This window comes from Parus major, chromosome 4 (assembly GCF_001522545.3).
Source record: "Parus major isolate Abel chromosome 4, Parus_major1.1, whole genome shotgun sequence".
Classification (NCBI taxonomy): Eukaryota; Metazoa; Chordata; class Aves; order Passeriformes; family Paridae; genus Parus; species Parus major.
In genome coordinates, this window is record NC_031771.1 from 29,244,517 (window position 1) to 29,270,331 (window position 25,815).

Consider the following 25,815-nt stretch of genomic DNA (forward strand, 5'->3'; position numbering starts at 1 on the left):
GCCCTTATGTAGGGGGTCAGCATAACTGGCTAAAATTTTTCTCCCTTTACCCGTCTGATGTCCTAGCTAGTGCCTAGAGGCATGAAAGATATGTATTCAGGAAGAGATGTAGATCAGAAGCAGAAAACAAATGTCAAGGCAGAGAAGCTGCCTGGCCCTGCAGAGCTTGCAAGGAAAGAGCTGGCGCAGCAGCAGCGATTCTGTCCGTATGGGGCCTTAGGCACCAGCATCTCCTTAGTGTCTGCTTTGCCTCACCTGTGCCTCATGTTTTAATTTTTCTGGATATTGAAATACTTGATGAAGTGTTTTTACCTGATACAGAGGCTTTTGGTATAGGATGGGACAGAATGGAGCAATTGAAATTTTAAGGAAGGATGACACAGCAGGGGTTAGAGATGAAAAGGTGTTTTTGAGGCCTTTGCCTGCCTGTGTGTCTGGCTTGTGCTGCAGCTCCCTGTGGGCTGCTTGAGATCCTGCTGAATTTTCAGTCTTGTTTTTCATTCTCATCTGTTAGGGAAGAAATTGTATGTGTAGGATCATGAAATGGTATTAATTTGGATTTAATATGCACGACATGAGGGGTAAATAGTTTGTGTCACATCCAGAAGAAGTTAAATTCTGACATTAACTGTGAAGAGCGAAACTGTATAAAACCAGAATAGATACTGCTGCAGTGATATAATCAGGATGAAATTTTGGCTTTGTTTCAGTCAATGAGAGATTTATGCTTGATTTAGTAGTCAGGAGGTCATCACTCACAGAACTAAATCAGATGTTAAAATAAGTTTTGTCCTTTGGTTTCAGCAAATATTCTAACCATCATCTAAGTCAGATAAAAAAATTGATAGCATGGATTTAAACATCTGCTTGGATAGTTTAACTGTAAGCACATAATCAAATTTTGTTATTCCAGAGTAGCAAATATGGAGTGAAAAATCCCAGGAGCAACAACCCTAATTTCTTTGTGATACATAGTATCAACTGGCAATATTTTACCAGTTTCCTTATGCTAGTTTAACCAAAAAAGTGAACAAACAAAACCAACAAAACCAGACATTCAAATGCAATACCCCAAAATCATCTATCAAGACTTTATCTTTAATCCTTAATCTGTAAACTATGCTGCTTCAGGAAGCAATTAACAGACAGGTGTCATTAGCTTCTGTGTGTTTTTATATTTTTTAGCAATACTGGTATATCAAACATCCAATCTTCAGGAAAAAAAAAGGGATACCACAGTTTTACTTTGCTTTGTTCTTTTTGTTGAAGCTGCAAAGTTAGAATGCCTGTTTATTTTGGTGAAGAATTTAGGGATTTAAAATAAAACCTCCTTAAATTTGCTGTCTTAATAACTGAGTGCATCCACATGCTATCTCTAATATAACCACAGGTAGTCTGCCTTCTGTCATGCTGTGCTTTTAGGATAAGGTATAAGAACTTAGATAAGTATGTTTTTCTCATGTTCATCTAAAATCTTGCTGAAATTTAAAAGCAAAGTAATGGATACAAGCCATTGCAAGCTATTTTACACACACACATACACACAAATATATATATATATATTTGCCACTGCCAGACAGCAGGTATGCAGGTAATATGTTTTCAAAGGCTTGTCACAAAACATAAAGAAACACACACAAAATAGACATTAGTTTTAACTATGAGTTGAGGACTTTTCCTATTAAAATCTATGTCAAAACTTCTACTAAATTAGCTTCTGACAGAGCAGAACACTGATACAGCTCCAGAACACATTTCGACTTTTTGCTGCTTCTTTTGCATTTTCCTCCTCATAATTCTGCACCTCTGATTACAAAGATCCACTGAGTTTTTCTCTCAGTTGGATCAGAAAATCATCCTGTTAATGAGAAGAGTAGTTTTGAGCTGTTCAAGCATAGTTTTCAGCAATACTGTTCTGACCTTTTCTAAATTATACTATTAGAGTTTGTGCCCTGACTGTGCTCTGCCACATAGAACTCAATTTCCTTTACACACAGGGTGATGAGGGAGCATTAAGAAGCTTATATCAAAGTTTGTGAGTGTCAAGACCAAAAAAAAGAGAGTGAAAAGTGAGTGGTCTAATTCTGGAAGGTTCGAGGTAGTAAAGGGCAAAGCATAGAACTTAATCAAATGGAAGGAGTAAGAAAAAATTGGGGAGAATTATGGAAGTCGGAGAGGCTAATTTAAGCCTTTCATTTAAGCTGGCAAATTAGCCCTCACTGTAAAATCACGTGGCATAAAATTTACATGTAAATATTTTTCTGCATGTAAATACATGTATTAAGTATTATTTAAAGAAATAATAAGTGGATACAAATATAAGTAAAAATATTGACTTTAAAATATTTACACTGACAACTTGGTGCAAGAAGAGGGGAAAGAGTGAGCAGCACGTAGTTTGCCTGACATTTGTCATAGTGAAGTCGAGCAGAGGGATGCACATTTTCAGGGTGTCTGTCAATATCCATACAAAAAGTTTGTTTCATAGGAACAAATGGGAAATACAATTGCAAAAGGGGCTTAGGACTGTATCTCTGGGACAGTCCAAGGGTTGATTTAACCACACTGCAATACAAAATTGAAGAATCAATATGAATTGAAGAATTCAATATGATTGCTCTGTTATTTCAAGGCAAAATGCCTAGATTTTATTACATGAAAAGAAAATAATGCCAGGGTAGTTGTGCTGGTAAACAGAACACTTTCTGGAGTACCTAGTGCCACTCCGACTGAACTACATGAACTGCCCTGTAGATTAAAATGTAAATTTTATTGAGCAAAACCAGCAATACACAAAAGTGGAGTCTCTTCTTTCTGCAAAAACCTGGCAATGAATCTCAATACCTTCAAGTATCAATTCTATTCTCACCTACCTGTAAAACATCACCCCTTTCCAATGTGAGTTTTTGAACTGGAGATGCCTTCATACTGTCAATTGTTGGTGAAAGCGATTTTGATAAGTTTAATTCAAACCTATCATCCTTGAACATCCTGAATTCAGTGTGGTGGTTTTGGCCAGTGTAGGGTCAATTTTCTTCTGAGTGGCTGTTTGAAGCTGTGTTTTGGATTTGTGCTGAACAGAGTTGATAACACAGATGTCCTTGTTCTTGCTGAGCAGGGCTTGCACAGAGCCAAGGCCTTTTCTGCTTTTTGTACAGCCAGGCTGGTGAGGAAGGTGGGTGTGCATGGGAGGCTGAGAGGAGACACAGCCAGGACAGGTGACCCCAACTGACCAAAGGGACATTCCCACACCATATGACATCATGCTCAGTGTATAAAGAGGGGGGAAGGAGGAAGGGGAGGATATTTGGAGCGATAGGTGTTTGTCTGCCCAAATAACCCATGCATGTGATGGGGCCCTGCTCTCCTGGAGATGGCTGAACACCTGCCTGCCCATGGGAGGCAGTGAAATCATTCCTTGTTTTGCTTTGCTTGTGTGTCTTAATCTCAGCCCACAAGTTCTCTACCTTTTACCCTTCCATTCTCTCCCAGTTCCTACTGGTAGGGCAGTGAGCTGTGTGGGATTTGGCTGCTGGCTGGAGTTAAGCCATGACAGCTCAGCAGACCTACTCATCAGCTATTAACAAGCAAACAGATCTGTTTTGTGGTCTTTTAAATACATACCTGTTAAAGGGAATAGCTGGTGCAATCACTGTGATAACTTAAGATTTATTGCATTTGCAGCTGAGAGTGCTCCTGTTGTTTCTGACGGAGTTTATTCTAGTGGTAAGGGATTTTAAATAGGTTATTAATATAAGCATCAACCATACTCCTTTTGAATTAACACAGATTGTCACATTCAAATATATATTATGACAGTTGTAGTTTTTTCCTCTTTTATTCATGTTACCCAAGGCGGTTTAGACCATTGTAATTCTGAATATTAAGAGCTAGCAGAACAGAGGTGAATAATGTGTTTCTTAGCTAATCTAGTGAGATGCTGCAGATGTGGTACCCAGTATTTTGTTTTCTTGCATAGTATCTCTGGGCTAGACTGGGAGATGTCAAAACTACCATTTTACCATTTTAATGGTTTAATTATACATTCAGTAAAACATTTAACGTTCTGACTAATAGAATTATTGTAAGAATGGCAGCTACCACTGGAAAGAACAGTCAAATGTCTATTAAAAGCTTTGGGTTTTATTTTCTGCACCCTTACATGCACAAGGTCTGCCTATACTCCTATCAGGGAAGTATTATTCATAGTTAGAGAGGGTACTGTGCAATAGAAGGAAACATGTTTTGATGAACTAGATTCAGACTTCTAGCTAGGAGGAAAAAGTGCATGGGGCAAGTCCTTTTCTGATTCAGATATGAGAGTTTTTCCAGCAATCAGATTGCAGTACCATTGCAATGTCATAAAATAGCATTGCATCACCATCAATGAAACATCATCACAACACATCATCAATGTCAAAAAATATCATTGCCAATTTTCTCTGCCTTGTACTATAAAAAACATTGAATAAAGCAAAAGAAAGGCCCTTTAAGGAGATCAAACCTTGCATCTCTGCATAACTTTGAGTCAATCCACACTGACAAGCCAAACTCCTTCCATTCATGCAATGTTTTACTATCTTGAATGATAGTAAAACACCAAATCCCTATGTACTGCCCTAACTCTTGCATCTTTTTCCTGTTCTTAAAGGAAATATGTATTTTTCAGCATACGTATAGGAAAAAGAGGAAGAATCTACAAAATAATTTAGAAATAACACTTAGTTCCTAAAAAAATTATCCCTATTTTATAGTCACTCTGCAGAAAAATATGCAAATCTCTTTATGGAAAGAAATTATCCTGGTTACCTACCAATATTTATTGAAAATATTTGCTAGAAAAAAGCAAAACATTGCCCAAATTTCTGTCCTTTCTGATTTAACAAGCAACCTGTGGCACTTCCAGGCATTACTTACCCATAACAGAGAAACATGTAAAATATTGATTTTTTTACTTAGATATTTAGGGGATTAATATTTTAATTTTATGAATAGGCAGCTTTGTTTTGAGATGTACCCTATAATGTCTTTTGGTAATAAGTAGAAGTCCACTCAAAAATATGTAAGAAAATTGTTATAAATAGAGACTTTTAAAATATTTTGCTATTCAATTGGCTGTTATAGTGAGTTTACTTGTACCTTCTTTCTCATTTGGGGCCACAATTAGACTAAATATCAAGCAGTTAGGAAATGAGAGTCCTGAACAAGGTATTTAGAGAGGAAATCTGAAGTAGAGAAACATATATTTTGAAAGGTTGAACATAACCCATAAAGATTGCTAACTCCTTCCTTAAACTGTAGGAGACCGAGGCTGGGCAGAGGATGGTGGAAGTAAAAGATCACAAGGATAGAGATACAAAGAGCTTTTCCTTCACTTGCAGAAGGATGGATCAGTTTGGCTCTTCACCTTCTTACTTAAGGACAACATAAGTCAAATTTAATGCAGAAACTTGAGCCATGAACATCAGAATAATATTGACTCCAAATGAATAGAAGTTCCTCCTCTGTAGATGGCTGCAAGGAAACAAGCTGCACAAATGTCAGAACTTTCTTGTACTGTTTCTGTACTTTGGGGAGATTCCAAATCCCAAATCCAAATGCTTTGGTATTTCCTATTTTTTTAACTATCCACAACCTGAACCTCTGATGTCTCTGAAAATGTAGAAACTACAGGACACATCAAGGCAAGAAGTACAGAGACAAAACAGAGTCAGCCTGGTTCAGCAGCACTTTCTTAGCTCTGGCTGGCTTAGCACAAGACATGTAAGGCACAAGCTGGCACTTGCAAAGCCATGTGGGTGTTTCTACACCGTATTTCTTACAGTCTCAGTCCTGGGGAGACTGACCTGCTCCAGCACCAGATCAGTTCTTACCACAGCACATCTGTCCTTCCACTGTAGCTCAAGCAGAGTTGAACAGAATGTTGTGAAAAAAAGCTTGAAAGGTTTTTTTCTGGTTTTTGTTTTTGTTTTTTTTTTTTGAGATTAAAGACTCATCTAGTCTTATTAAGGAGAAATGGATGTACTGATATTATTTATATTGATATCTCTGTAAGTACTTTATGTCTATCCAAGAATGTAACTCAAAATTCAGTACAAAATGAAGGGCAACACAAAGCTACAGTTAGGGATATATCATTGAGACAAGAAATATAGAGGATGAGAAAATTTTGTGAAGCATTGTGGAATTTTTGGCTGGCTTTTGGATTTCTAGCTGAAAACCAAAAAGTATACAAATTCAAAACCAACCAAATACTCCTTCCCCAAACTCACAAAAAATCCACCATAAAGTTTTTTCCCAGGATAATATTTTTAATATAGCATTTTCCTAACTTTTCACACAAGTTGAATTATAGTGTAAACTACAATGATATAATTTTTTTTGGTAATATTTCTAAGAAGTCTTCATAATCAAATGAATAATCAAATGAAAACAGACTCAATATCTGTTGCATGTGAGTTTGGAAGTGGTAATAATTACTCACTGGCAGCAATAAATATTTCAGGATAGCCTGTTATGTGTTTAAAGTTCTTGGCTTCCCTATCTGACATGATATGTGCCCTATTTAAATTCATGTCATAACCAGGAATAGACAAATTTCTCAGACAATGTAAATTAACATAGATGCAATTAAGTCAATTAACAAAAGCTAGATGAGAATCCAAATTAGTTGAGGTAATCTTAATATGATTGAAGTCTTAAATGGTTTATTTACAATTTTTCATCCAATTTCCTTGTGAATCTTATTCAGACCCAAAATAGGAAACTGTCAGTGAATCACACAGAACTCCATAATATGATCTCCTGTTTCTGATAGTTCTCATTTATTCAACTGCTGTGACTGACACATATTCTGCTTGGGTTTTTGTCTCTTGCTTGTCTTAGCATCTTTTTTTTCCTTGTCATATCTCTTCTCATATCTTTTATCCTGTATCCTCTGGTATCTGAGAGAAAAAAAACAAACTAGACTTCTTTTGTTTTAGAGTTGAAACTAAGGAAATTATGTTGATAATGATGCAGAGCTACAGTGAGTCTGAAGAATGGAGGAGACATCAATGGTGACAAAATAAGAGGTCACCTTTTCTCTTGAATGATAATCTTGAATGATACTCCAGTGAAACACTGTAGAGGAACTTGGTCAGGACCTGGTGGTTCCTGAGTTGCTGTGTAAATGGAAGGAGCTTATATTTGCGAAGTTAATAGAAACATCTCCAAAACCACAAAGAGCTGAGGAAAAGAATACGCAGAAAAAGCTTACATGCTGGATATAAAATGTGGTATAAATGGTGAGTTTGTGAGTAAAATATAAAAATAAAAATAATAAGTAGAGGAATAAAATAACAGCTAGCTATTATGCTGCAAAGGCATAGAAAAGGATGATGTGAGACAGCTACACCTTGAGAAAGAGGAAAAATGAGACCAAGTTAGATGAAAGAGGAAAGAGCAGCAGGAGTTTATTTGAGGCTGAATAAGAGGCAAAGGTGAACACAATGGAATCTGCTATTCATCTATCATGATAGATTTGACAGATTCCTCGTATCAAAGTATCAAGAATATGCCAAACTGTGAGGCCAAGGAATTACAATAGTAAAGATTTTCAAGTGTTATTTTTCTTATATTCTTTTTACATAAAAAACAAAACAAAGAAAAAATGTAGGTAGAAGGACTGAACAAACTGTGATTACAGATAGATGACTGTGAAGATAAAATAACATTGGGTTTTCAAGACCTTCAACCATAGACAGGTGTTCAGAAACACAGCACAGTGACTGGATGTAATCCATTTTAGAGAAAAACCAACTTCAGGTTACCATGACTGCAAAGATCCTGAAAATCAAAGGGAACAAATTTGCACTCACTATGCAATTGCCATCCCTACTTCTAACACACAAAGAAAAGGGGAAAAAGAAAGTCACATGACATGTTGCAATAGATAAATGACCACGAGAGAGGAATGTTTAATAATAACACAATATCAAAGTATTATAACTGTTCATGGAAGAGTTGAATGTAGATAGTTGAATATAGTCAAAAACAAATAATTGCAAAGCTTGCAAAGTCCAAAGAGAGATCTGGGAAAGTCAATAAACAGAATGAAAAGAACTACAAGTGTGAAAGAAGTTATTATATGGATATTTGAAACCTGGTGAGCTAAACACTAACAATGGAAGTCGATTACTAAAATTTAAAAAATCAAAGAGCAGTATGAAAATGTTCAAGGAGGAAAAGGCATTAAAGAGATGAAAAAAATCCACACCAAAAAAAAAAATAAATTAATGAAAATATACTAATTGCAGAATTTATCTGGACCAAATTATTTTTTTAAAAGAAGGTAGAAAAATTATAAAAAGTTGTGTTAAGATTTTTAAAATTGTATTACTCACATTACTGAACCAGTAAGAGATTACTCTATCAGATTTGATTTTGGTAAGAATTAACCAAGACTCACTGGCTGAAGATAACATGGGTTTAGTGACAGTAAAATAGTTAATTTTTTTTAATTCAATGTCTGGAAAAAAGATATGTGATATAACATCCTTAAATACAAAAGATAATGTGAGTGTTCAAGAAACTGCACATTTCTTTGTGCTAGAGAAACTGTATAGAATAGGAAAATTTTATATGTCTGGCAGTCTTAAAAAAGATGCATTATACTGACTGTAGTGAGTTTTAATTTTAAAATAGTGCTTTATTCAAGTATTACTTTCATTCCTTTTAACCTGCAAATAAGCATTTAAGGTTATCTGATTTTGTACTGTAGGTTCATCATGACAATCTCACCACTTTCTTCACTTTCTCTAGTGCATAGCTATTGCCAGTGTAACTTCAGACTTGCAATTATTTAGAAAAACATGCTGCTGTTATAATTGCTAACTACATATAATTTCTCACTGTTCTTAACTGGGACCAATTTCTATGACATTTCAGGATAATCATATCTTAAGTCTTTCTGAAGTAAACTTGAATTTTAATTAAGGATTCAAAACCATGAACTTTCCAATACACAGACTGAGCGTTTTAAATTGAACACAGTTATTTGATGCTGAAAGGTGTGAGAGGGTCAGGAATGAAAATACAGATATTGTGCTAATGCTGGCAGTTTCAATTCTGCAACTGTTGGCATCTCCATATTATAGATGAACTCTGATAAATTATACCAATTTATAATTTTAAAACAGTCTTATGGGTATCTTTTTATTAAGCATTTTAGTACTCATCTGCAGCGACACAATTCTGCAGTTCCCTTAACATAGCAAATGTAGAAGCCACTTTTTCACTGTAATTGTCATGTTGTACATGAGTACTGCATCAGGATTTGAGAAAAGGCTCTTAAGAGTATCCCTTATGATAGTTTTCACTTCAGCTAATGTATACTTTGATTCTGAAAGTCCAGGCAGAATGTGTAACATGGCGTAAAACTTAATTTATTTGTTTCACACAAACTCATAGGAAAAAAAACTGACAAATATCTCAAGAAGTCAGTTCCTCTACTCCTCCCAAAGACAGCAAGGATATATAGAAGACACCATGCAGAGGAACATGTGGGGAAAATCCTATATCATATAATTTATCATAAACTCTCTAATAACTGATGATAATTTTTAGTTGTGATGGTACAGTATGATTAAAATGTGCAAGAAAAAATATTTAAGAGGAAAGATTAATGTTAAGTAAAACAAAGCTGTTTATGTAATTTTAAAAACTACTAGTTCACCTAGTCTAAAGCTCTTTTTCCTTGGTAGCTTTGATTAGATTTTACTAGAAAGAATCACACTCTTTTGGCAATACTATGTGATTCAATATTTTCATCGTAAAGTATTTTACAAAATATACAAATATGTAAGTAATGGGAGAGTTTTGAGGCCTAGTATTCTTTTTATTTGTGTGTTGAATAAGAATACAATCTAAAATTAGTTATTGGAAGTTTTCTTCTAATGTGTATATATCTGTTTATCAATAATGCATTTAAGTTTACACCAGAGAAAAATATAATCCTAAAGTCATTTTGGATAATTATCAGTGGGTCTTTCAGATTTTAAATGTTGATGAATATGAACCCATCCATATACATGCCTTAAGGAAATATGTCATATTAGATACCATAAAGTTGACCTGTCTCATAAAAATGTTCTACTATAAAGAATAGACTTCATCTTATATTACTGTTCATCATTATTTTTTTCACATCAGAGTTTATGATGGAATTAAATGATATTTCTGTATTTATTGATGTGCCATTTCATTATACATCATTGAGTTTTATGACATTTCTAAGTAAATTAATTATACATGTTCTCCCTTCTCCCCAGACTGAACAGTTATAACCAGGGGCTATTTGAATAAATATCCGTATGTATCCTGAACTGGAAAGTTGTATTGGAGATACTTTTGCATAATTCTGTGGTATGGAAATTCCATTAAAATATCAACAAGAAAATGAGGCAAGAACATCTGAAATAAAAAAAAGCAGAAACAGATTTAATCACATTACATTATACATAATCTAATATCTTGAATTTATGTTCCATGTGGTAATGGAGCTGAGAACATCATTAAGAATTCATTCTAACCAATGTTAAATGTTATGTTAAACGGAATTATGAAATATTTACTTACACCGGTATTTTTTGTGGTTCCAAAATATGATGTTTTTAATATGTGAGTTACTATCACATAGTAGTTTTAAATAATACTCATGTAGGAATTAATTTATCCTTACAATAATTATAACTCATATTAAAAATGATTCTGCAATAAGTGACGTTATCCAAAAAAAAAATCACATTAAGAATAATTAGATGGGTGTTGCAATGAAAAATTAATTTTACTTTTTTAATCCTTGCCCACATTCAACTAACTTATAAGGGGAAATATTTCAGTAGTAATGACAATATTACAGTTAACAGTAATAAGGAAATATAATAGAACAAGTAACAACTATAAAGGGGATGTGGTAGTGCACAGCTCTATGAACATTTGACATGGCATGAGCATCAAAGAACATTGAGCATCTCTTCTTCTAACAAAACAGATCTTAATAGATATAAATGTAACAGAATGGTTATATTAAACCATTGGTTTTACTATTAACAAGGGTCATATTAAATACCACTTGATGGTTTATTACACACCTGGGTTGTTTGTAAAAAATAGTATTTAATTAAAAGAAATCTTTTGTTTCATGTTTGCTGAACAGCTTAGTATTCCATAAAGCCTTCTGCTGAGCCACTTTCAAGTTTCTAGAATAGTCTTTCCATGAAAATAAACCAGAAAAATTGTGTCCAGCTTTCAACAAGGAGTTGACCCTCTGTGGCTGTTAGTGCTTCTGCGTGAAGTGTTGGCAAATATGATGAGCTGTAAGGGTCTGAACAGGTACTTCCTTTCTACTATAATATTTGGTGTGGAAAATGACAACCAACTCCAATTTTAAAAATGGCATCTTGTTTTTCTTCTTTTTGTTGTTAGCATTTGACAAGTTTTGTAGGAGAGAAGAAAAATAATGTGGGATTGTGGGAATAGAGGGATGGATTTTATTTATCATCTAAATTTACATATTTGTGCCTGTGTACTGACATACTGCTTTTATTCCTAGCATTAAAAAAAAAAAAAAAAAAGACAAAGATGGTGCCAGAAATAATTAATAAGTTTCCGTTAATACTAAATCACATAAAGGTAAATTCAAAATTGCAATGTTCTTTATTTAAAAAAAAAATGAAAAACTATACTGACAGTAAAATTTCCTCTGTGTTTTGAACACTGTTGAAGCCTGTTATATGCCCAGATAATAATAGTGAAGTAGAAATATGAAATGTTCTCTTCTGGGGAATATAACAGATATAAAAATATTGCAATAAACTGAAATTGATTCTAATTTTCACTATCAGCCACTAGTATTTACATGAGTACAACCACAGTCCTGGTTGCAAAGTTCTACATCAGGCAGATCATTTCCTAGGTGTGAGACCAGACTAAGTGCTGGGTTTCATGCCTTACTCGTAACCATATGTGTTTTGTCACTGAACTCTGACAGAAGAAATTTAAGTGCTGAAGGATAAGGTTAAAAAGTAACATTATTTGCAGTGTTCAAAATGAATCTCGACACAATGACTTAGTAACCAACGACAAAAAAATCTCATCTGAATGTTATCAGGAAGATGAAAGATTACCTCTAGGAATTTTTTTTATATGTTATTTGATCATTAGGAGCTAAAGATGTGTCTCCTCAAAAGTTGAGTTTGATACATAGAAGACTGTGTATCACAGCAGTTACATGCACAGCTAGACATGACAACATCAATGTCTTCATTGATGTGAACTGCTACTTTAGTAATTTTGCAATACCGAGAAGTGTGAATTGGTCACAGTCTGCCAGGGATAAGGCAATATATTTTGTAAAATGAGAATTTAATTTGATGTATTTTAAAAGTTTCAATTTTCTGTTTGATTGTGAAGAAATGTCAGTATTGATCAAGGAAAGTTATAATTCTACAAAGTGGTTACTTTGGCAGATGTGACCCGATTACAAAGTTGATAGGTGTTTTATAGGCTGAAAAGAATTTGACAAACAAATTGTTTGTCAATCAGTTGAGGTGCAACTAATTGTCATGATCAGTGTGGAAGACATGCAAATGGAGCTCAATTCAAATGTAATCTCCAGATTCATGTGCCAGAATTTGGTCTGAAATGTCCATTTGGTAATATGTCTGCTGAAGGGACTAAAAATCTCTTGTCCTGCAACAAAATTTATATTCAAATTGCTGTAGCCAAGACGATTCTTAAATTTTAGAAGGACTGTATTTGAACCTAATGGTTATTATGAGAGTGATGAGGTAAAATCCCCAGAAAGTTTAGGTAGGTAAATGGCAACTGTTTAGGCAGAAATTTCCTGTTCTCTTTTACTCCTTCCTTACATAGATAAGGTATCACAAGGATCATGACATCTTCCTATGTTATTGAGGATATTTTGCAATATATATACTTAGCATATTATGCAGAATACTCATCCATAACATTTTCAACACAATAGTCAAGGAACCTCTGCATCAAATGCAGTAAAAATATGAAAAGTTCCTTTTTACAATTTTGATTTTCAAACATAAAAGACTAAAACTATGTTTAAATAGCTTTGTGGTTCTGCCTTGAATAGACCAAAAGAAAAAAAAAAACCCACAAATTTATCTACCTTGGCATCTTTCAGTGCTGCAAGCTAAGTTATGGATAGAATTTCAGTCAAAAATAGAACACAAATTGGTTATTTTTATATCATCAACCCTACATGTCATCACAATGCACCAACATAGAATGAAACAAAAGTTGCAGAGCACGCTAAGGTTTTCAGGTAAGATTTAAATCACAAAACTGGCTCAATGCATTGGAAATTAGAAGGGGACTTTTTTATTCGCTGGACATCGCTTTTTAATTGAACTTTGTGCTTAAAAAATCAGACATTTCTTAGTAATAGCTGGGACCTGAGTTTAGATTGAACAACAGTGATCATTTTAGGGACCTAAAAGAAAAAGAAATGAGATTTAGTGGAAGTTGGAATAGGAAAATATGTACTCTTACATGTATACATAATTTTGCAGCATATGAGTGGCAAATGTACTTGGGCAACTGGGACTCATTTTTCAGTGAAAATAAATCGGCCTAAAATAATAATGAGTTCAACAAGTAATGACCAAGACTTTGAGGATGACTGGACCTATTGCTTCAGGCAGAGGAAAAGAGATTTGTCTGTTGCTTTTTTTTTCCCCACTGTTTGCTTTTTCCTGCAGTGCATGAGGAAAACAGAAAAATAAACAAGTATGACTGTACCTTTCTAGGAGGAACTCCACTTGCTTAACAGAGCACAAGGAAATGCAGCTTTTGTGGTAAAAAAGAGAAAAAGATGGGGTCCTAATTAGGTTCAGGCATGATTTATAAAAGAACAAAATTTTTTCTGGAAATAGCTATGCCAGAATTTGGGTAAATATGCTAAAGAACAAAGGAAAAACTACTCTCAGCTATAAATACTTCCTGCTATGAATTATGACAGCTTCATATTTGCCAAAGGAGTAAATATGAATGCAATATTATTTTAAAATATTTTTCTTGCATTATATGAGAATTGTATTAAGGCACTGGAGAATCTCTGATAAAAGGAGAGGCTGAGAACAAGGACTGGTTAGCCCAAAAAAGAGAAGGCTCAGGGGGATCTTATCAATGTATACAAATGAGTACAGAATCCAGATCCAGACTCAGTGATGTCCACATGAAAGGATACATAAATTGCAATGTAGGAAATTTTATTTAAACAAAGATAAAAAAACTTACTTTCTGTAAGGGTGATTGAACACAGGAATGGGTTTCCTAGGTTGGTTGTGGAGTCTCCTTCCTTAGATCTTTTAAATACCTGACTGGACTGATGGCACTGAGCAACTTGCATTTGGGCCTTGCTCTTAGTAGAAGGATGAAGTAGAAACTCTCCCTTCCAAATTCAGTGATTCCATGACACATTTTATATTACTATGTATGAATAAGCATTCTAAAAAAGAAATTATTCTGGCAGAAAAATGTAGAATTTACTAGTCTTCATTTGTCATACTTGCCAGTTAGATGAGTTACTTGTATTCTTTCTTTTTTCTGTTGCCTGAAATTGGCCTTGCCCTTCCAGTGATTGCTGTGACAATGAATTTGTTTGACATACCATTTGATTTACTATGGCAATAAGCATACACAAAATATTGTACTCTCTGCACAATAAACTGTGTCTCTTTTGGGAGTTTTGCATAGCTGAAACATTACAAGCTGAGTCGGCAAAGGACCTTGAACTGTCAGAAAAAAGTGTTGTACTGGAGGACTTGGTTTTCTTCTGGACACAGTCCTCCTATGAACAATCTGCTCAACAGAACTGTAGCTTCATACATATATGAAAAAGGTTGGATCTCCTCCAAGAAAGTCTCAATCTTATCAAGCATTTTGACTGTAAGAAAGGAGTGGTTATTCTGACACAATCTGCTAAACTGTGATCAAAGCTAGGGATTCATGGACTATCAGGAATAGCATACTATATATAAAATAAGATGTAAGAATGTTTTTTAAATACCTGAGGTGGAGATTTTGTTCAATGTTTATGCACTTAGTTTTTATCACTGTTCAGTCTTAATTCAAGAGCACATTTGCATTCAGGAAGGCATTTATTAGCATTGAGTAAGTTTGGCCCTAACACAGCAGAAAAGTAAGTTATAAGATAGAGTGAGCATAAGTTACTAGGCTGGACAAGGAAAACATGGTATTTAGATGAAAGAAATGCTTCTGTTTGACACAGACTGAGAAAGAATGAAAACAGACGTTCTAGTCATCCTGGAGACCCAAACCTGATCCAGATTTTCTAGCAGACCTAGATTCTTATGTGTGTATGTGATTGGTAGGAAATCACATATTCCTTCACATAGCATTTTTCTTGGTACATCTCTCTTCCATTGTTTTGCAGGTCAATGTGTGACCTCAGTGTGTCTTATGTCAAGAGAAGTACTTATATAAAGTAAATGGTTACGATTCAAGGTAATGTTTAGTAGAAAAGGCTACTTTATCCAAGAAAATGTGACAAGGCCATGACATACACCCAGCACATAAATGTTTGTTCTATTGTATTTCTAAAATAGTGGCTGATGCAGGTCAGCTAAGACTATCAGCAGCAAATAATTCTTGTTTTCTGGTACAGGAGATACATCTTAAGCATGACAGCATTCTCTATCACTGAACAGTATGGCCAAAACCATATAATATTTCTAAGCTGCCACTTTCTTCCCCACACAGGTCTCAGCATGGGCTGCCCCACCACACACTGCTGCACCCTTTATGCCTTCATCACTCTTGATGCACACCACAATGTTCTAGTATGAAAAACACAACTCCTAAGAACTCCAAAACCTCACCCTCCTGATTCAGATAAGCTGCCCTGCTTCAAATTGATACAGAGGCTCAGCTGGGTGGTAGAAGTCCCTGACTGTTCATGACCTTACAAAGGCTCCCCTTCTTGATGGTCCCCATTCTCAGATTAATATTTTCCTGAAGAAGCACGTGACCTTCGAAGGGTGAAAGGGAAGGTGTTGGAAATCAGCCATCTTCTTCACCGTGGCTTCCATCACCATACTGATGAGCCTCGCAGTGGTATCAGCCCACAAGCCCAGCTCTGGTAAGATCAAAGTGCCTTAAATCATGCATATGGGAAAGTGCTGGGTTAAAGCAAAAAGATTAGGATACCTGCAAGATCTCCTCACGAAATGGCTTTTAAAGACAAACTTAATTCTAAAGCAGTTTAAATTATAGCAATGGAATTGCATTAAAGATTGATTTATTATAGTTTAAATTCTAGCTGCCAGCCACAGGATGGAAGAGCTACTTTTCACTGAAAAAGCAAGAATTTGGTTTTATATTTTAGCTAAATGATGTAATAAGAATGACCTAATAACTACAGATTGAGAAAATTATATATGTTGGCTATGACCCAGCCAGGTTATTCTCTGTTAACTGAATTAAACCCTGTGTTAAAAGAGATCCCTTTTCAGTTGCTTTTACATTATAGAAGTATTCTGAGCATTCTATAAATGCCCATTCATTACATTTACTGTCAATTTTTCCATGCGAATAATTTACAGCAAATGATCTTCAAAAAATCAATACCAGACTCCTGAATTTACAGAGCTATTGGATATGCAGGAGCAAAGCTTTTATATTAACAAGAAATAGATCTAACTTTTCACCTGTACTGTAGAAAAAAAACCCCAAAGATAAGAAATCTTTCTGAGTAAGTAATTGCAAGTTCTTACCAGTTATTTACTAAAATTCAGTGTCCTATCCTAGCACTAGCATTGTTGTCCTTAAGAGGATGGTGAGGTGTGGCATGTAGGTGTTCTCAGAGTCCTTTGTTACATTCTTATGATGTTTCCTAGTGGGAACACAGTTAAAAACGCATGGACAAAATGAGGAAATACAATGCTTCTTTTCCATAACAATATGTATAATGCTGCCTTAATGTAAAAATAAGCACTTACAGCCATGGCCTGGAATGCAGGAGAGCTGTGTGTTGCAACCCTCCTTATATAACTTCTTTTCTCTTTGTTTTATGTTTAAATAACACCTTTGATTAAGTAGTCCCTTTTCTCTTCCCAGTGCTTGAAGCATTCCTGGTATTAATAGCTCCAGTTACCTCATGTTGATGTTACCTCAATGATTTTGTGCACGAGACCTCTGATGCCTTCACTGCTCAGTGGTCACCAAGGCATGAGATTTTTGCTCCATGTCAACTAGCAGTTTCTGGCCCCAGGCTGGAGCTATAGCACTGACCAAAGAAGTCCCACAGTAGGAAGTCCCACACCAAGGACAAGCTTGTAACAGGGATGTCTCTGTCAGACAGAAATCTCCAACACTAGCAAAGGAGGCCCTCTGTCCTCCATCCTCCTCACAATGCATGGCCTGTGGTGTGACACACCCATCAACTTCATGACACTTTTCAGAAACTGCCTCTACTGCCCTTTCATATCCATTAATATACCTTGAATTAAGCACAGACACATTTACACATGCACACAAGTGATTGTCAGGTCTGAGGAGCATTGCAGGAAATCAGGTACTAGATAGGTGAAATTCAGCCATCTCCACAACTTGTCCTCAGAGCCAGAGGCCACCAGCCATGTTCTTTTTTGTCACATAATTCATGTTGTCATTAGTGCCTGCTGGCACTTGTGTAAAAAAATATTTTTTCATCCTTGTGCTTTAATTCTTGCAGAAAATGCTTCCCTGAGGAAGATCTTTCAGTTTAGAGAATGGCACCCAGCTCTCATACAGCACTTACCAGCGAGCCCTTCAACACTGGCATGCCAAAACCAGCATTGTGCTGCTAAGCTCAATTCACTGAATTTGCCAAGGGACAGAGGCCAGGCAAGGGAGAATTTTACACACCCTCAAACACACACAGTTTGTGCCATATTATTGTACCATATGATATACTGAATATGGTAAACAACACCTTAATTAAAGCCTTTCTTTAATACTTAGAATACCTATAAAAAGAGGAGAATTGTTAATCTGCTATTTTGAGTCTGTTGTGCCAGCCTTAATGATTTGTTTTATAAATATGTGTTCATCCATGCATGCACTACAGTTTAAACATATATTAAAGAAAAGGAAAAAAAAAAAATTTCAAGTGACTCCCAGCCATAAAGATGAATACTAATTTAGTTTGTTTAGTGACAGGGACATTAACCCTAGTACCCTCTTCCTCCAAGCTCTTTGTTTCTACATTGTGTTTGAAGGCTTTTTCATTTAGAATATAAGTTCCTGCAGAAATTAACTGTGACATCTTGCATATTATTAGAATAAAAGTGTGGATTTTTTCATTCTTGCTTCTACCTTGAGACAATAACAACGTAAAACTTCAATTTAAGATTTAGTCTGAGAAGGGCCCAGATATCCCACTGCTTGGAAAGCTGTGAGATATTTTGTAACATGGGGCCTCCAACATCATGTTGGATGTTTTAAAGGATAAAATTTGTTCTGCTCACCGTTTCAGAAGCTACACCAACACAATATGACATCTAAGAAGTAGCTGAATAGCTGCCAGTATTTATGAAATCATAATTAATCTGTAACAAGTCATTCAGACACTGCTATACTTAATATCTTGCACTGGCCAACTATTTTCTAATCATTAACTGAAATTTGCTGCCAGAAGCAATAGTTCCCAGCTGTGTAATTGATTCCCAGGAATCAGATACAGACAAAAGTAACTGTGTTAAAAAAATTACTTTGGCCATTATCATATAGCTAATATGTTGATTATATCTTTTATGTCTATCTCTCTATCTAAAATTATATATATGTCTAATTCTCATCAAAAATTTAATGAAGCTGAGGTGTACTACTCATTAGAATTGTACAAATGTTACATCAATAGTAGCACACACAGGAAATCACTTCTACTTCCATAGTGTACCTTCACAAACTTTCCTGGGAACTTTAAAAACAAAGAAAAATTAAATACAGGAGAAATGTTCATTAGTGCCCACTCTTTCTCTACCTGTCACATACCAAGCAGAATAAGAATTTTGTGTATCATCTGTAGTTAAATAGTTTATTTTTTTTGTATGTGAATGAGCTCATTCTTAGAAAAACAGCTTTTTCTTTCAAGCCTGCAGCATGAAGGAGCATATTATGCAAGTATGCAATGAAATGTCTTTATCATCTAAGGCTATTCATGTTAGAACAAATAAAATATTGCAGTTGTCTTCAGTGAAAACTCAGCTGACCCTTTGCTAGCTTAGCATCTATTATGCAGCTCCCAATTATGTTTCTGTAGACTTGATTAGGCTTTTTATTTCAAATAATAGGGATAAAAAACTTAGCTTTCACATGTGAAAATCGTTCATTAATCAACTTTGTTTTTTAATAATTTGTTTGCTACTTACATAAGCATTTACAGGCTAAAAAGCAATGTTTTGGTTGATGGTGTTATTTCACCCTTTGTGGAGAACCATTCCCCTGAGTCACGCAGTATTAATTCTGATATGCGTGAATGCAACAATATAAAAAATGATGTAACAAGAAAAATAATTAGTACTTTATGCCCCATTTGAATTGTCAGGGTGTAAAAATTTAACCAGGGAATGGAAAAAAACCCAAAACATTAATGAGGCAATTGTAACAAGCAACAGAGAGCTAAAGTCAGTTTTTATTTATGTATTAGTTTCCATTACTCAAGCAGTACTAGAAAAGAGAGATTTTTCAGTGTAAATGAATGAATTAAAATACATATAAAGCTATTTTTAATAGAGAAAAATATATGTATTTATTAAGATTGAAAAAAGTAGATGATACGTGTCTACTAGGATACATAAGGCTGGTTTGTCCAGAAGAAATTGATGGAAGTGAAGATGAGTGTCCAGTACAGTACAATAGATGCGATTAATCTTTAGACATAAGAGACTGGAAAGAAACAGTCACTGCAGTATTGAAGAAATTTAAAGGGAGCATTTGAAAACAACTAAATGACAATAGTCTGCCAAATCATAATTGGGTGTAAAACAAATGTACTTAAGCCTGGGGGTGAATATATTAGCAGAAAGGAAAACAAAACACTTATTTGCACTGAATTAGGATTATTATTATAAATATTAACTAAACCAGATTATTATTATAAATATTAACTAAACCAAGACCCAGGCTCAGAAAAGTATAATCCTTGTACAATAGAAAACAAGGGTGTCTTGATGGGAAGATATTGGATGCTTTGGGTGAATATTGGTTCAGGTTGACAGATAAATAGTTACTTCCAGGCGTGCTAAGAAATGTGGAAGATGAAATCTAAAATGGCAAATATTTCTACTCCTCTTCCCTCCTCCCTTACATAATATCCTCTACACTATTTTCATCCATTTCACAAACATTAGCAGATGGATAAGTGTTAATATTTTCTCACTGGGAGCTCTGATCCCTGAAATGTGGAGGGACACCACCAGCCAGCAGGTGAGGGAAGTGATTCTGCACCTCTGCTCTGCTCTGGTGAGACTCCACATGGGTTGCTGCATCTAGCTCTGTTGTGCCCAGTGCATGGACCTGCCTGTTAGAGTGAGCCCAGAGCAGGGCCACAGAAACAGTCAGAGGGCTGGAACACTTCTACGAGAAAAGGCTGAGAGAGCTGGAGTTGCTGAGCCTGGAGAAAACTCTGGGGTGACATCATAGCAGCCTTCCAGTATTTAAATGGGGCTTATAGAAAGATGGAGACAGATTTTTTAGCAGGGCCTCCAGGAACAGGACAAGGGGTAATAGTTTTAAACTAAAGGAGGGTAGCCTCAGACTAGATAAAATGAAAAAATGTTTTACAATGAGGGTGCTGAAGCACTGGCAGAGGTTGCTTAGAGAAATTGTAGATGCCCCATCCCTAGAAACCTTTAAAGTCTGTTTAAATGGGGCTTTAAGCAACCAGATCTAGTTGGAGATATCCCATGTAATTTCAGAGAATTTGTTCTAGATGACCTTTAAAGGTCCCTTCCATTCCAAACCATTCTATGATTTCATGAAAATAAATTCTATGATTTTATGACTGGAAAGTGAGCGATAACGCTTTATTCCAGTCCAAGCAACTGTTCTTAATATTCTGGCTATGACTGGTATTATAGACATAGGCATAATAATTTTAACAGCCAAAACCCTCTTATTATTTTTTTTTACTGACTACACTGTCTTTATGTGTTTTTTTTTTTTAGTGAATAATATCTTAACTTTCTTATCTTTGTGTTTTTTCTTTTTTTAATCTGTTTTTACTTAATTTTCTTCTCTGTCTTGTTTACAAGGACAGGGATACTCTGATTGTATCTGAACAATAACTGTAGTTCATAGTTGTATCTTTAAGAAGAAACCTGAATTAAATATTGTCTAATTTCAAAGCTATTTATATTTTTGTGATGTTTATAGGTGAAAAAAATTGCATGCTACATCCTGGATCAGGTAAAGTTTTCATGCAATCACATTGTCTAACATTATATTTTATTTGTAAATGAAAGTGGTTTTGCACAATGTGTACTCTTTCTGAGTGATTTCAGCTAAAGAAAAATAGTTACTGTGGTGATACAACTCCACTGAAGCATGCAATGATTTGAGACATTTGAAGGTACAACAGGGAGACTGCATTTAAATTCACTTGAAGTACAGTCCAATGTAGCCTTCAGGCTGATGAATATGGACAGTATATAGGCCATAGGACACAGTAAATTTGCATCATTTAACTGCCTTCTGAATCCTGACCATTCATTCATACTGAGTTGCAAAAGACATGTTTGTATTAAACTATTAAGAGCAATTATACAAAACCTCACCAACCAGGAGATTATGTTGACATCCTCTTCATTGTGTCACTGCCTTTAAATACAGTCTGATCAATATTTTATTTACACTGGCAATGACGTGTTCATTCCAGCATGACTTTGTATTGCTGATACATTTTCATATTGTATTGAAATTACCTTTTTGGAAGCTGGATAAGTAGATGCAATCACCACTGCTAAACTGTAGGGGGAATGATTACAGTTTGCAGTACTCCAAAAATGTGCATTTCTAAAATCCATGGGGGGCTATATTTGACAGGAAGATTGAAGCAATGACTGCTCATGTATGTTCTACTGCCTTATTTAGGTTATCAATAGAAAACAATAAATATATTTGGTCTTTTAGGGAACAGGAAGCAGCCAAGAATACGTAAGCAGGTAAAGAAGTGCCCCTTTCCTTCACCTCTGCTGCCCCAGGACAGTTATAATCTCAAGTAAGTCAGCACAGCTCAGGTCTATGCTAATACATGACCAAACAGCCTAACCATGAGGCTGAGCTGTATTCCAGGCTAAATTTCTCTCCTGTGGAAAATGCTGCTTTTCAATTAAGAGGCTTTAGTGTTCATTGGAGCAAGAACTAAAGCCTGTGCATGAATCAACCTTTTGTTTCTTCCCTCTCCTTTCTTTTTGTCCCAGTGACTATTTCATTACTTTCTGATAGGGTAATTAATTGAATACCTTCAGCTGGAGAAATTTAGAGCAAGAGAGATATGTCCCTGACTATCTGGTAACATTGCAATTAGGGCACTCCGCTGAGATGGAAAATACTTTCATCAAAATGCAATCAGATATGGAAGAGACATTAACTGAGTCCCAGCTGAGCACCCTGTCAGCTCTGCAGCTGTGCTCTATGGCAGGAGTGGACACTTTGTGTTTTGTTTGGTTTTGTTTTGTTTTTCCAAAGGTTTCAGATTGCTTTGAGCTTGTCTGCAAGGTCCTGCCCTGGAGGTCTAATCTCTGAATCCCACTGTCACTGAGATGCATCATAGAAAAAGGGCAGCTTTACTGTAGGCATTTCTGTCATCCCGCACAGCAGAAATGTAGGCACTTCAGAGCTTTGCTGGGTGTTTCCATGCTATAAATTCTGGTGACTTCATCCAGGGTGTGCCAGTGTATCTTGCTGAGCTAGAGGAGGAACTGCAGCAATATTCTCTCTCATGGCACACTGCAGTGTGCTGGGCATCCTCCTCCTACCCGTAGAGAGCTGCAACTCAATGCTCTCTCTGAGATTCCAAGGTTTAGCATGTAACATAGCACTGTAGACAGCCATTTCCTATTTCATTTAACAAGTCACAGAGCTGATGTAGCCAAGTTCAATGGGTAATCTTATACTTCAAATTAACATTAGATTTGCCATTACTTATCTGTTTTGGGAAAAGTGATTAATTCTGTGTCTCAACAGGACACCAGGCAGAGATGTATATGAGAGATCTGTAATTCAGAAAAAAATATGCTGACAGAAAATTCAAAACAGCTCCTGTTCAGTCTCTATCAAACAGACTTATTAAGTATCTTATTATTTTTTTAAAGGAAAAGAAAGAAAAATTAGGTCAGAAGATATGATACCTAGTCAGAACAATCAGCAGATTCACTGTGAAATGCATATATGAAAAGCATAAGCAAATCATGGCCTGGAGAGCAGAAACTGATTAAGCTTGTATAATTCTGTTTAATGCACTGGTGACCTGATAATTTGTAGATCCTCCATTTTCCTTGATGTTTAGCAGATTTGTATTTAAAAACAATCTGAGTAAAATGCATAAACCTTTCTGGAAAGGACCAGCTCATAAGACTGCTTTTTCAGTTTCTCCCTTAAGTCCTCTTTTCACATCAGTGTGCTTTCATGCTTGTCAGTACATGACTATCTGAAGGGCTCCTGCAATGCTGAAAGTGACAGACATACATCTCCATAACTAAACCTCACTGCTGGTCAGAATATATCATTCCTTTTCCTGTCTATCATTTTTGTGTCCTATGGTTTAGAAAGACTGAAAGCCACACCTCAGCTCTCTGCACTGAGGGGCTTCCAAGAAGTTTCTTGTGAATTTACATCATTCAAATGAAATGAATATGCCTGTAGTTAACCACTGAGATTATACACCAATAAATTATATTTTTCTATAGATTTTGTTTCAGATATTTTTCTATAGATATTGTCAACCAGACTTATACAGAATCTGGCTACGTAATAGAAGCCTGTATCAACTTAAGAAGTAAATAAGAAGCAGATAAGTCAGCTGTGAGGCTTTTATAATTTGTCTTTCACACCCTACAAGAGTGCTTTCTTCTTGGTAGGCTATAAAAACCACCACCAAAAGAAAATCTATTCAATGTTATCAGAAACCTGTCAGGTCTGCTGACAGTTTTTTATTTCTCTAATTTAGTCCTCTTTTCTTTAACTCCTCTTTGTGTTTTATCTTTCCCATAAACTTACAGAATGAAGACCAGACTCTTCCACAGGAGAATTTTCTATACTTTTAATTTAATTTAGTCTAATATTATTGGCTTAGAGGTGATACTTTTTTCTTTTTTTTTTTTACTTTACAAAGAAACAATGGCTCCAAACTTTTCTGAGCCTAAATTGCCCACATAATCCTGTCCTGGATAGGTGACTAATTGCATAACCCTGTGTTTCACAAAATATCCAGTTTTAGACAGTGAGGAAGAACACTAAATACTATTTGAAGATCAAGGAAAGCAAGGTAGAGTCAAAGACAAAAGCACTGTTTTGAACATTTTTCAAATCTTAGGTAGCTACCAGACAAGATCACAAAGCAAGTCAATCACAAAGAAGATAATCACCTATGTAATTCCTAAATGTGCTTAGGTAGGTGTTACATATTTGTATTTGAACTACATTAAATAGCTATAAATGCATGCAGTTGCCATCACCTTTTAAGTTTAAAAAATCAATACATTAGAACTCTCTGAAAGATGTAAACTCCAAACTTTGTTAATGAGATAAACAACATGTGTAGGCTCATTCTGTTGCATATACTACTGAGCAGTTAGATATGACAATATTGAAAATAAGAATAATTTTTGATTATTTTTTTCATTTTGTAAGAATAATCATAATCTCTTTTGTCTCCCCCTTCTTAAGGACCTTATCCCTAAACATGAGCATGCCAAGAATTAATATACACCAGGACTGACAATCTGACTAGTTAATATTAGTGCAGTGGAAAGAGCATTAATATAGTAGTTAATAGACTTTAAGAAAAAGTACTAGACCATTAATCTCTTCAATAATTCACTCTATACTTATCAATAGCTAGGAATAATTATCCCATGTTAACAGGTCTTTCTGAAAGCCATATCTTTGACTGAGGAAATCTTTCCTAACAGTTCAATTCTTAATCATTGTTTTCACACATTTCATTAATATTTTAATTTCCTGTGTTTTAGAGGTGTTTCAAAATCAACACAAACACATTTAAATACAAATTAGTCCCAAGACATTTTTAAAGAACTGACCCACACTTAATGCATGAGGTGTCAGTTTGATAAAGAACCTGAGGTGTTTCAAATTGCTCTTTTAATCATTAATCAGACCAATGTTATATGCATTACATTATTCTAGTAAATCTTCTGATAATCTTTTAAAATACATGTCTCATTGACAGAGGAAATCTTATTTTCTATGATTTTCATTTTTCAGGAAGAACAATTTATGCTTAAAACAACTCAGGATTAGAAGATGCAAGTTAAAAAAGGGCAAGAGTACTTCTGTGAAAGTTGAATTCCGATACCATCTGCTCTTGAAGTGCTTTGAGACTTGAGAAGTTAAGCAGTGCTGGCAATTAAAGTCTATCCTAAAAGTGACTACATCAACACTATGAATAAAGCAGAGTGCTGAAGCACTTGTAGAAGCAAGTGCAGGCCTTAAAGAAAGAGGTAATGGAGCCTGCTGTGGCGTTGCACTTGTATAATCGAACCACAGACCCGATCT